This window comes from Adiantum capillus-veneris, chromosome 14 (assembly GCF_014529385.1).
Source record: "Adiantum capillus-veneris isolate H3 chromosome 14, ASM1452938v2, whole genome shotgun sequence".
Lineage (NCBI taxonomy): Eukaryota > Viridiplantae > Streptophyta > Polypodiopsida > Polypodiales > Pteridaceae > Adiantum > Adiantum capillus-veneris.
The window spans coordinates 159,127,676-159,137,639 of NC_140944.1; the positions used below are offsets into that span (position 1 = coordinate 159,127,676).

General features: G+C 39.9%; 1 pseudogene; it reads right to left on the minus strand.

Moving 5' to 3' along the window:
• Positions 1–1,153: 1,153 nt before the first annotated feature.
• LOC147443459 (peptidyl-prolyl cis-trans isomerase CYP59-like) lies at positions 1,154–2,438 on the minus strand (annotated as a pseudogene).
• Between the last annotated feature and the right edge of the window lie 7,526 nt (positions 2,439–9,964).

A 9,964-nucleotide genomic window follows, 5' to 3' on the forward strand; every position in this document is an offset into this window, starting at 1 on the left:
AATATTTCAAAAGCACCATTTTACCCATTACAGCACAATATGAGTGATTAATAGAACCAGCATACTCATGCAGTTTCTTTCTAACTCAAAAAGCTCAGACATACGCATGCAAATTACAAAAGCGAAGGAAAATCGTACCAAAAGTGGTTCGTGTAAGAACAATACAAGGCATGTGCCAACACCATCTGCACACTAACAGTTGATTGTGTTCATACCACGACAGCCATAATTTGCACTTGTCTTATCTAATAAGAACTCACCTCCCATTGCTCCATCCCATATCCAGGGTACCTTGCACAGAGGAACGGTGTGTCGGTTTACAATATAAGGGATAAAAGTGAGGAATGTCCATCAATGATGGCAAATAAGAGCCTGATAATCCTTCGTTTGTGATCTAAATGATTGTTGTATATCAAGGAAGACTTTTCGGCCATAAGCATGTTTTCATACATCTCACCAGATCATCAAACCCTCTTTCCACCATGTTGAGCCAATTTCCAACATCTGGTGCCAATCAATTGGGGGAAAACAACACTACCACTTTTTGCACAAGATTCAAATGGTATGTACCCTGGCACTGAGACCTAAAGCTAGAATGCGGGTGCCTTGTTGATTTTAGTAAACCCATCAGTAGTTCTTTCAAAGCATCACATGCTTTAACAGAAGGCTAACCATCTGTAACAAGTACACATTATTTTCTTTGCATTCATGCTTTAGCTTGTCTGCAGAGGAGCCTTGATTACAAGTGTTTGCCATCTATAAAACTACCAAGAGTAAATGAAATTGGAAAGAAAAGTGTTGCACTACCGAAAACCTAGCAAAGGTCAATATATTTAGGATATGTCTCTACACATTTATATGCTGACAAAACACACACGCACACACACCTACACACATGCACATACATCTCATTCATTTAAATCTACAACTTTATATATTTAGGATATATGAGAGAGAGAGAGAGAGAGGGAGGGGGGGGGGGGGGGGGGGGGGGGGGTGTGTTGTTATATGGTAGCCTTGTTTATTGTGTCCTTTGATTTAGACCAGTAAGGCTACTTACATGAACATTGGATTGAGAAAAATGGATTTTTGCTTTGGAAAATTTGAGATAACATGTGCAAAGAAAGCAGACCCAAATGTTTTCGATACTTTAATGTTAGTGTTGAAGCTCTTTACCTTTATAGCATTTGTGTTGTTTCTCATGATGCATGTAAAGATCATCTTGTAACCTTCTCCTATGCCTTTTTTGTTTTGGACCATTCCTTGACTGCCTTGTTGCATGTGAATGACAATTTGCTTCACTCATTCTTTCTTCTCTTGAGCTCTTACAGTGCCGCATCCCCTTCTCTCCACCTTTTCCACCTTCCATTGCCTTCATGCCGAATCGACGATACTGTGTCCACAATCTTGATACGCTCTGACTGAAATCGACGTGGATCCGTCGATCATCGATCACGGCATTGTTCATCTTGAAATAAGCATCTTCACAAGCTTCTCGAGTCTCGAATTCTATGAAAGCATAACATAAGCTGTTCTGGGACTTGTGGTCTTTGATAATCTCAGCTGAGAGAACTTTGCCGAATTTAGAAAAGATGATTTCTAAATCCTCATCCTTGGTTATGGGGTTAAGCTTGCATACAAAAAGAACATTTTCAGGTGGCTTGATCTCAGCTTCTGGAATGTCTCCTATCATTTCAAGAACAACTGCTCTTGAATGTGCTTCCTTACAGAGCAAGAACTTGTCCAGTTCCTTGCAATCTAGCTTCTCATCCATGGGGACCCAATCATCTTCTAGCCTCACTTCATGATCTATAGCAATGGGTGAGCTTTGTGGCATGAGCTCATCAATCTGAGCAGGATCTTCGAAAGGATCTTCGAGCACATATGTGTGCTTAATCCTTATGTTTTGATACGGGCAATGCTCTGCATCGACGTATGCGTCGTTGATCTTCATGAGGACATCCAGACCCTTCCTGACAACGCCGAACACAGTATACTTGCCATCTAGGTAGTCCAGATGGGGTTTGGTAGTGATGTAAAACTGAGAAGCATTGAGATTGGGTCCAGCACTTGCCATGGCAACGACACCGACTGTATCGTGCATGATGTGGGGATGGATCTCATCTTTGAAGAATGTTGCTTGGTGGCCGCGCAGGAGCTTGTAGAAAGAGTGCCCACCAGAGCCTGTAGCGGTGGGATCGCCAGTCTGGACAAGGAAGTCCTTATGGACGGTGTGGAAGAGGCAATTGTTGTAATATTTGATCTTGCAAAGCTTCAGGAAATTTTGGGAGGCGAGAGGGCAGTCGCTGGTGTAGAGGACCACCACCATGTCGCCCAGGCTTGTGTTGAGGAGTACGGCCATCTCTCTCTCTCTGTGTGTGTGTGTGTGTGTGTGTGTAAGCACACCGTTTACCCCAGGGTTCGGGAAAAGGTAGGTTCGTCTTAACCAAGAGCGTGTTCAAATTTACTTGGTGAGCCAAAGGTGCTCTTTAGTATTTGAACGCACAAGCCACCACCACGTGGCATTAAAAAAGCTCATTAAAAAAGCTCCTGTGTCAAAAATCTCCCGTAAAAATGTCTTTTGAAAAAAACGCTGTGGTCGCAGACGGCGAAATGTTCTACCTCTTAGATCTGCAGCTCTCTCTCTCTCTCGCTCTCTCTCTCTCTGCGATGCCAAGGAGGGCCGTAATTTTTAGGCAGGGTGAATGCGATGGCGGGTCTGAGTAGCTGGCTGGGAGAGGCACCTAGGCGCGAAACATACGATTTCGAGCAGAGGGGTGTGTAACGAAACTTTGACACAGCAGCGCTGTAGGCATGGCTTCTTGGGTAGGCCTAAGACACAGCTTGCAGACGGACACCATGCTTTTCTTCTATGCTCCATTCCGATTTCTGAACGCAGCAGCCACCACGTGGCATTAGATATAAATGTTTTAAAAAAGATCCCTGCCAAAATTCGGCGTGAAAAGCTACCAGGTGAATAAAATAAAAAGCACAGTCGCAAATCATCAAGCTGCATTGCAGTCGCAGATCATCAAGCTGAAGGGTACGTCGGATGCTTGCCAACGTGATGAGCCCTCAAATATTTCATGCGATCAACCCATGGCAGAGGTCTCTGTTCTAAATAGAAGATATCACATTTCAATCAATGATCAGTTGGCCTAATCTGGAGTCGAATCACCAACACTCATTGCCTTTCCAAGCCCGTTTAACACCTTTTTCTATTGTTGCTATCTGGCTGTTGGCGATGCAGACGGCAGAGGCAGAAGAAATGGAATGAGTAAACCTCAAAGAGGACATGAGATCAGAAAAGCATAGCAGGATCGATCACACCAAAGCTTCTAATGGTTATCCTCAAGTAATTATAAGCCAGTGGCTTTAGTAGTGCAGCTGCTTGCGCTTTTAGCAGAGTGTGTAAGGGGATTAGTGGCAGACATCTCAATGTCGAGGGAAAGGCATTGGGGAATATTGCCACTAGTGCAAGTCATGGTCTGATGAGCCGTTGGCTTCAGTCGTACTCCTCGACCAACTTTGTTGATAGCCTATCAGAAAATTTGATGAGGCAAGAATTTCGGAACAATTTGAAGACAAACAAACACATCTCTCATGACTAATTGAATGTAGAATATGGTGTCCGCGAGAGTTGGTTAATGTGTAGCTCCAAGGAGATGCAACAACATTGTAGTGGAAGTCAAGTAGTAAATCATGCAGGTGCCATTACAGTGCTAATCAGGATCAAAAGAATAGACAAAGAGCAGAAGCAGAAGCTAATTCTTTTTTTCACACAAAGAGATTTGATGCTAGAGAAGCTGACGTACACGGACTGCGGAGTAATGGCATTTCTGGAGACAAGCATACCAATATGTCAGCACCTATTAGCCTCCAAGAGCAGTTCCCTCATGTCCATTCAACAACTCGGTGGGATAGCAAACACTCTATAGACAATATGGCCAATATTGCAGCCTCATGTAAAGAGCTTCTCTTGCTAATAACCATGATTCGGTGGCGGATCCTATGAGCAAAGGTCCATGTACGTAGCAGCTATCGAAGCAAGTTTAGATGGCTGTAGATGACAGACGTATTGTCGCCAACATAAACCCTCATTTTTCCTTGGGGCACTTATAACCTATTCACATCTTCTCAAAGGTCTTTTGTGCAATAGGCGGTTGAGGTAGAAACCACATATAGCAAGCGTGACTCTAGCTTGACAACACTGCAAGGATCGTTATCTACATCCAATTTTCCATGCGCATGCGTTTGCTTGGCGCAGCACATAAATGCTACGGGGCAGGGTAAGGCTTCCCTTTCTTATAATTTTTTGGAGAGACCACAGTGCCAACTCTCCACCATACTTCTGTATGGCACCTCTGTATGACGTGCACTGTATACTTTGCACTTTCAATGTATGACATTTCATTGCAAGACGATATGTTTAACTATTCATATTGCTTTTTTGTAGCTCGACTCAAAAATCGGCCTGTAGATTGGACAATCGAAATGCAGCAGTACAACATTGCAGGTCAGTAAAGCACCTCATTTATTGTTGCAGGTCATTTATGCTTTATCTGTTTGCTTGTTTTAGAATTTTTTGCATTGAGATAAGGCATATATTATAATTATAGAGGAGTTATCCATGGTATAAAGGCAGATATTATAATTATAGAGGAGCTATCCATGTTAATCCAAATGACATTTTACCTTATCGTAAGACAAAATGTTAACATAACAAGGATACATTGGCACATCCATTCAACAAAAAATGTGTTCTCTTTCGTGGTGATCTTGCCCAACTAACCCCAGTTTGTAGTCATGCACGGGAGCTTTGTAACACATGCCATATCACAAGCTCGGTTCACTTTCTACATGCAACTTTCTATAGGATGTCATGCTCTGTAAGACATGCAACGGACCTTGAATTGCTTTAGTTCCTGACCATTATTCGTGAAAGAAAACCAGTTGTAGATGAGATCAATTGTACCTTGGGTACATGTATTATAGATGAAGCACATATGCATGACTGCATCAACAACTCTACTCCAATAATTTGTACTCACAGATGAGACTTCCAATACTATAAAAACCTGGCCTTGAATAAGTTGCACAATCAAACTGACATTACAAAAGTTGAAATAAAGACGAAGGGATGTAACATAGATGTCCTTCAGTAGTGGCTCCTAGAGCCTAAGTTCAACGAGTTAGATTTGATCGCAATTGGCATTTGCTGCATGATCGCTAAAAACACTGACTTAACAATTGGTGTGGCAAACGGTACAACATGCGTTGTCGATGCCATAACACAAAACAAAGAAGGTGAGGTTACATTTATCGCTGTCCTCATTCATTATACTCATAATAACTACAAAAGAAGAATGGAAAAACACAAATAACTACAAAAGAAGAAAGGCAAAATATAGTCAACATCCACCTTCTATGCTACCAACCATTCGATGAAAATTTTCTTTTTAAAATACTTTCCGTTTGCAAGAATTTATATGTAGCACGTATGCTAGAAAAAAACATTCATCAGTATACAACCTCGCTTCGATATAATCTCAACTATAACTATCCCTATAATCTCGAATAATTGATGCGCTTAACTTAATTTGTCTCCTCCCATAAACATTATTTCAAATGTGTATCCCTTCCAATCAGTGCTGCCCTTGCCAAATTAGTCATTCTCTTGTTTCCTTCAGTGCTAGATACTAAATATCAATTTGCATATGTTCTATGTATTCTATAGATATTATATAGCAAGGCCCACCAAGCAAGACTAGTTGTGCAAAGCCGACTCAAACTTACGGGAGAAGGAAACTAAACCGGCTCAAAATTTGGGAGTTTTAGTTATATTTTTCAAATTATATGTACAAAAACCTCCTCAAATTGGTAAATAACCTCTTCAATTTGCGGTGAGAAGGTTTTTGAACCGGCTCACTAAAATATGTTTCCCGAGCACTGGTTTACCCTACTTATAGAGTACACACACTTGCTTTTAGGCGAGAGGGCAGTTGCTGGCCTCATGACAATATGGCATGGCCAAATGACAGGATAGGGTCGGGATTAAATCTCCGTCTCATCGGATCCAAAATGTGAACTAGGCATGAACTAGAATTTTTTGAACTAGGGGTGAACTAAGTGTGAACTAGGTGCCAAATTTTCGGGCACGAAATTCAAAGAAGATTGCATGGGAATAACCAATTGATTCGAATATGAGATATCTAAAATTTTATGCCTCATAAATATGAATTGCTTCACTTAAATAAGGACAATAAGGTGATTGATATTACTAGGTGATGATACTTGAAATTTATCCTCAATATTGAAACTAGGGGAGAACTATAATGTAAACTAAGTGTAAACTATGAAATCTCTGGTTATAATGTGAACTAAGAGTAAACTATGATATTATTACTAGCTATAATGTAAGCTTGGAACCATGTTTAAGAATTGGTTTTTGATCACCCATAGTAGCTATCCTCTTGTTTGATCCTTTCCTTATAAGAGATGGAGTGTCTTGAAGGATACATAAGTGATTATGTGATCTCCGAGGATGATTCTTATAATGACACAAGCACCTATGAAACCAGCAACCATGAAGATGGTGAAGATCATCCTCAAGGAACCTTTACAAACTTAGAGGAGCTAAGGAGACAAATAACTTTTTCTTCATTGGATCCAAGTCAATATGTGTCTAATAGGTTCTACTCTTTTGAAAAGAAAATTTATGACTTAATGAAGGATGCAATGCAAGGAAACATTTCAGTGACCTTGGAGGCGTTGAAGTCTTGTGATTCTAGAGGCATGCTTGATTTAAAAAGATGGAGGAAAATGAAAGACAATCTATGCTTAGAAAAAAATGAAGATTTTTCCACATATCTTTGCTTAAGTTCGCTGCCAAAGATGAAAATCTCCTACATAGAGGAGTGGGAAAGCATTGTGCAAGAATGTCACACACAATGGGAGATGGAACATGTCATTTAGGTTTTGATGAAACTATCCAAAAAAATAATTCTACATGGTGTGTAGACATTAGAAGGCATGGGATTCCTATTGCATATGTGAAGGACCTCCTTGATGTTTGTGAATGTAAGATATGGAACCAAAATCCCAATGTATCCCAATCACATCCAAGAAAAGACACTACCATACTTCTTAGGCATGAAAGAAGTGTTGAGGCATCAAATGTTGACGAAGATTTGATGGAGTGAGCACAAAGTGAGGCTAATAATGGTTCGTTCAAGTAAGTACCATGGCCGATACAAGACAGTTGTTGATTATGCATGCCATAGAGGTGGAAAAGCAGAAAGGAAAGGAACTAAGAAGAGACTAAGGAGATCCAAGAAATGTGGTTGCCATTTCAAGGTGAGAGTAGTGTATTTTAAGGATACACAAAATGCCTCTATTTCATTATTTCCTCTTCATGAAGGGCATTCCCCTGGCACACGTGAGGATTTGTATCACTTACCAGTCCATCCAAATGTCATTGAATGTTGTATGGAAGATTTTATTTGATGTGGGTAGCTCACGGCATGTGGCAAAGATGTCTTTGTCAAAAGAAAGATTGCATTATGAGCGGTCTTCTCCAATTGATGAAGTAATGTTTAGGTTCTTTATGATTCAAAGGGAGATTTCCATGTTGTCTTATCAAATACGGATTCAAGGTACTATTTATATGGCGTTTTAATATAACTTACACCTTGTCCTTGCTATCTTTATTCATGATATAGATTATTATTTTCTGTAAATGTAGGGAAGATCTCAAAAGATGACTGGACCGCCATGTGGAGTGAGTCTTGCATGTTAAAGGCTCAAAGCAAGGTATGCATTAAATTCTTCCTCCATATAAGTGTAAGGATGTGGTTAGTAAAAGTAAGCTAACATTAGTATCTTGCTAGGTGTGCTATTGCCAACCTTACAATCCTCATGCACAGGATGATAAGGATAAGCCTTTCATTATTATTATTCAAGATAATTGGATGCTAGACATGGCAATGCGATTTCTTACACATAATTCATGGGCTATTGATAGTACTTTCAAGACAAATGCGATTTATATGGAGCTGTATTACCAAACCAACATGCTATTGGGATAGCCATTTGGTTTTTGATGTGCACAAATGATCCAGGATCAAACCATGAAAGTATTGCTCTAGAGAAAACCCTTAGGGTGATCTTTTCTAGAATTAAGGACGTCAACCTATGGCACTTGTTATTGACAAATGCCAAATAGAGCTTGATGCTTTTCTTAAAGTGGTCAATGAAGATCATTATTGTTGGGAAAACCAAGGCTTGGGACTCTGCCAACAAGTTTCTTGTCATATCCTTCTTTGTTGGTTCCATACAAAGAAATCATGGGTAGAGAATCTTCTTCCAAAGGTATGTATTATTTTTTAATATTGATGCACTATCTCTTGTGCGTGCATTAGTATATGTGTATTAAAGAACCTTACATACATGTAGGTTCCAAAGGAGCGCCAAGATCATCTCTACTCTTCTATGACAACACTCATGTATTGTGTCAATGAGTTTGATTTTGAACACAACTATGAAGGGATTTTACAACACTATGTAGAATATGTGAATGTGCAAAGATATGTGACAAATGGATGGTGCGGACATGATTCTCCTTGGCATGAGAGATGGCCCAAGTTTGGTCGGCTATTCAATTATGGAAATGTGGACACAACAAACTTAGTGGAAAGATTATGGCAATACATAAAGTATACCCTTTTGTATGCACGAATCAATAGGTCTATCTTGGACCTTCTACATTCTCTTGTAGGTGATAGTACAACCGGCACTCGCACGGGTGGGACTTTGCTAGAGTTCTTCAAGCAAAAACAAGAGATAGGTATTTCAAATTTGATCTATGGTTCAATCATTTTAATTTACTTTTTTTCATAACAAGTGATTTTTTTTTTAGTTGATTCGGGACGCTTTAGCATCCATAGCTCCTCAAAACACCACACTGCAAGACTACAGGGGGCCGAGAAAATTTTACAACGATATGAGAATGATCCATCTTCTTTGCAAATCATAAATGACATGACATTATTATTTAAGCTCCAAAGTGTTTCTACGCTAAGTCATTGGTACTATGTGAGCATGCAACGCAATTATTGTGATTGCCCAGATTGGACAAGTGGTTGCAAAAACCTTTATGCCCTACGCCTAATCATAGAGAAGCATATCCCGTACTTGCTTCCCATTCTTCCAATTGTGGATAAAGCACATGGCATGAGCAAGGAGTATTTGTGTGAGGACACAAAGGTAGATCATTTGGAGGATGAGGAGAGTGACATGGAGAGCAAAGAGGAAAACTTGAGTTCTGGAGCGGATAATAGTGCAGTCTTGACTTGTGTTAGTGAAGTGAGAAGCATCCTTTCAAAGATTGAGGGTGAACTACAAGAGAGTAGTTCTTCTAAAAAACTTGTATAAAAAATCCATATAAATGCATAAGACAAAGAGCTTATGGTATCACACGGCATGTCAGAAGCACTGCCAATTATTGGACATGTTACAGATCACAAAATAAGAAGCTTAAGAACCATAACTCTAAACTTCAAAACTACTCCCGAAAAAATAAACTAACCAACTACAGCGGTCTCAGACTCCTACTACTACCCAACATGTTTATTTGACTCAAACAACGATATTGAGAAAACTATACGCTAATGCAAATTTCTCTACTACGGAGAGAACTATGAGCTGAGACAACTTCCTCTACTTAGTACCAAAGCAAAATTGGCACAACTCCACAATGACTTCTCTTTTGGCAATGCTATTAGGCGAGGCAATCTCCATTGGACAGAAAAATAAGAAGCCTGAAAAGAATTCGGCAATTGCTCAGACATCTTTCTCTGTAGTTTTCCCTTCAGAATGTGGAAAGGCGACATGGTCTTCACAGACGAGAAAACTGTTCTCCACATGCTGTCGCAAGAAAATTTCTCAAGTAGCTGAATCAGGTTTT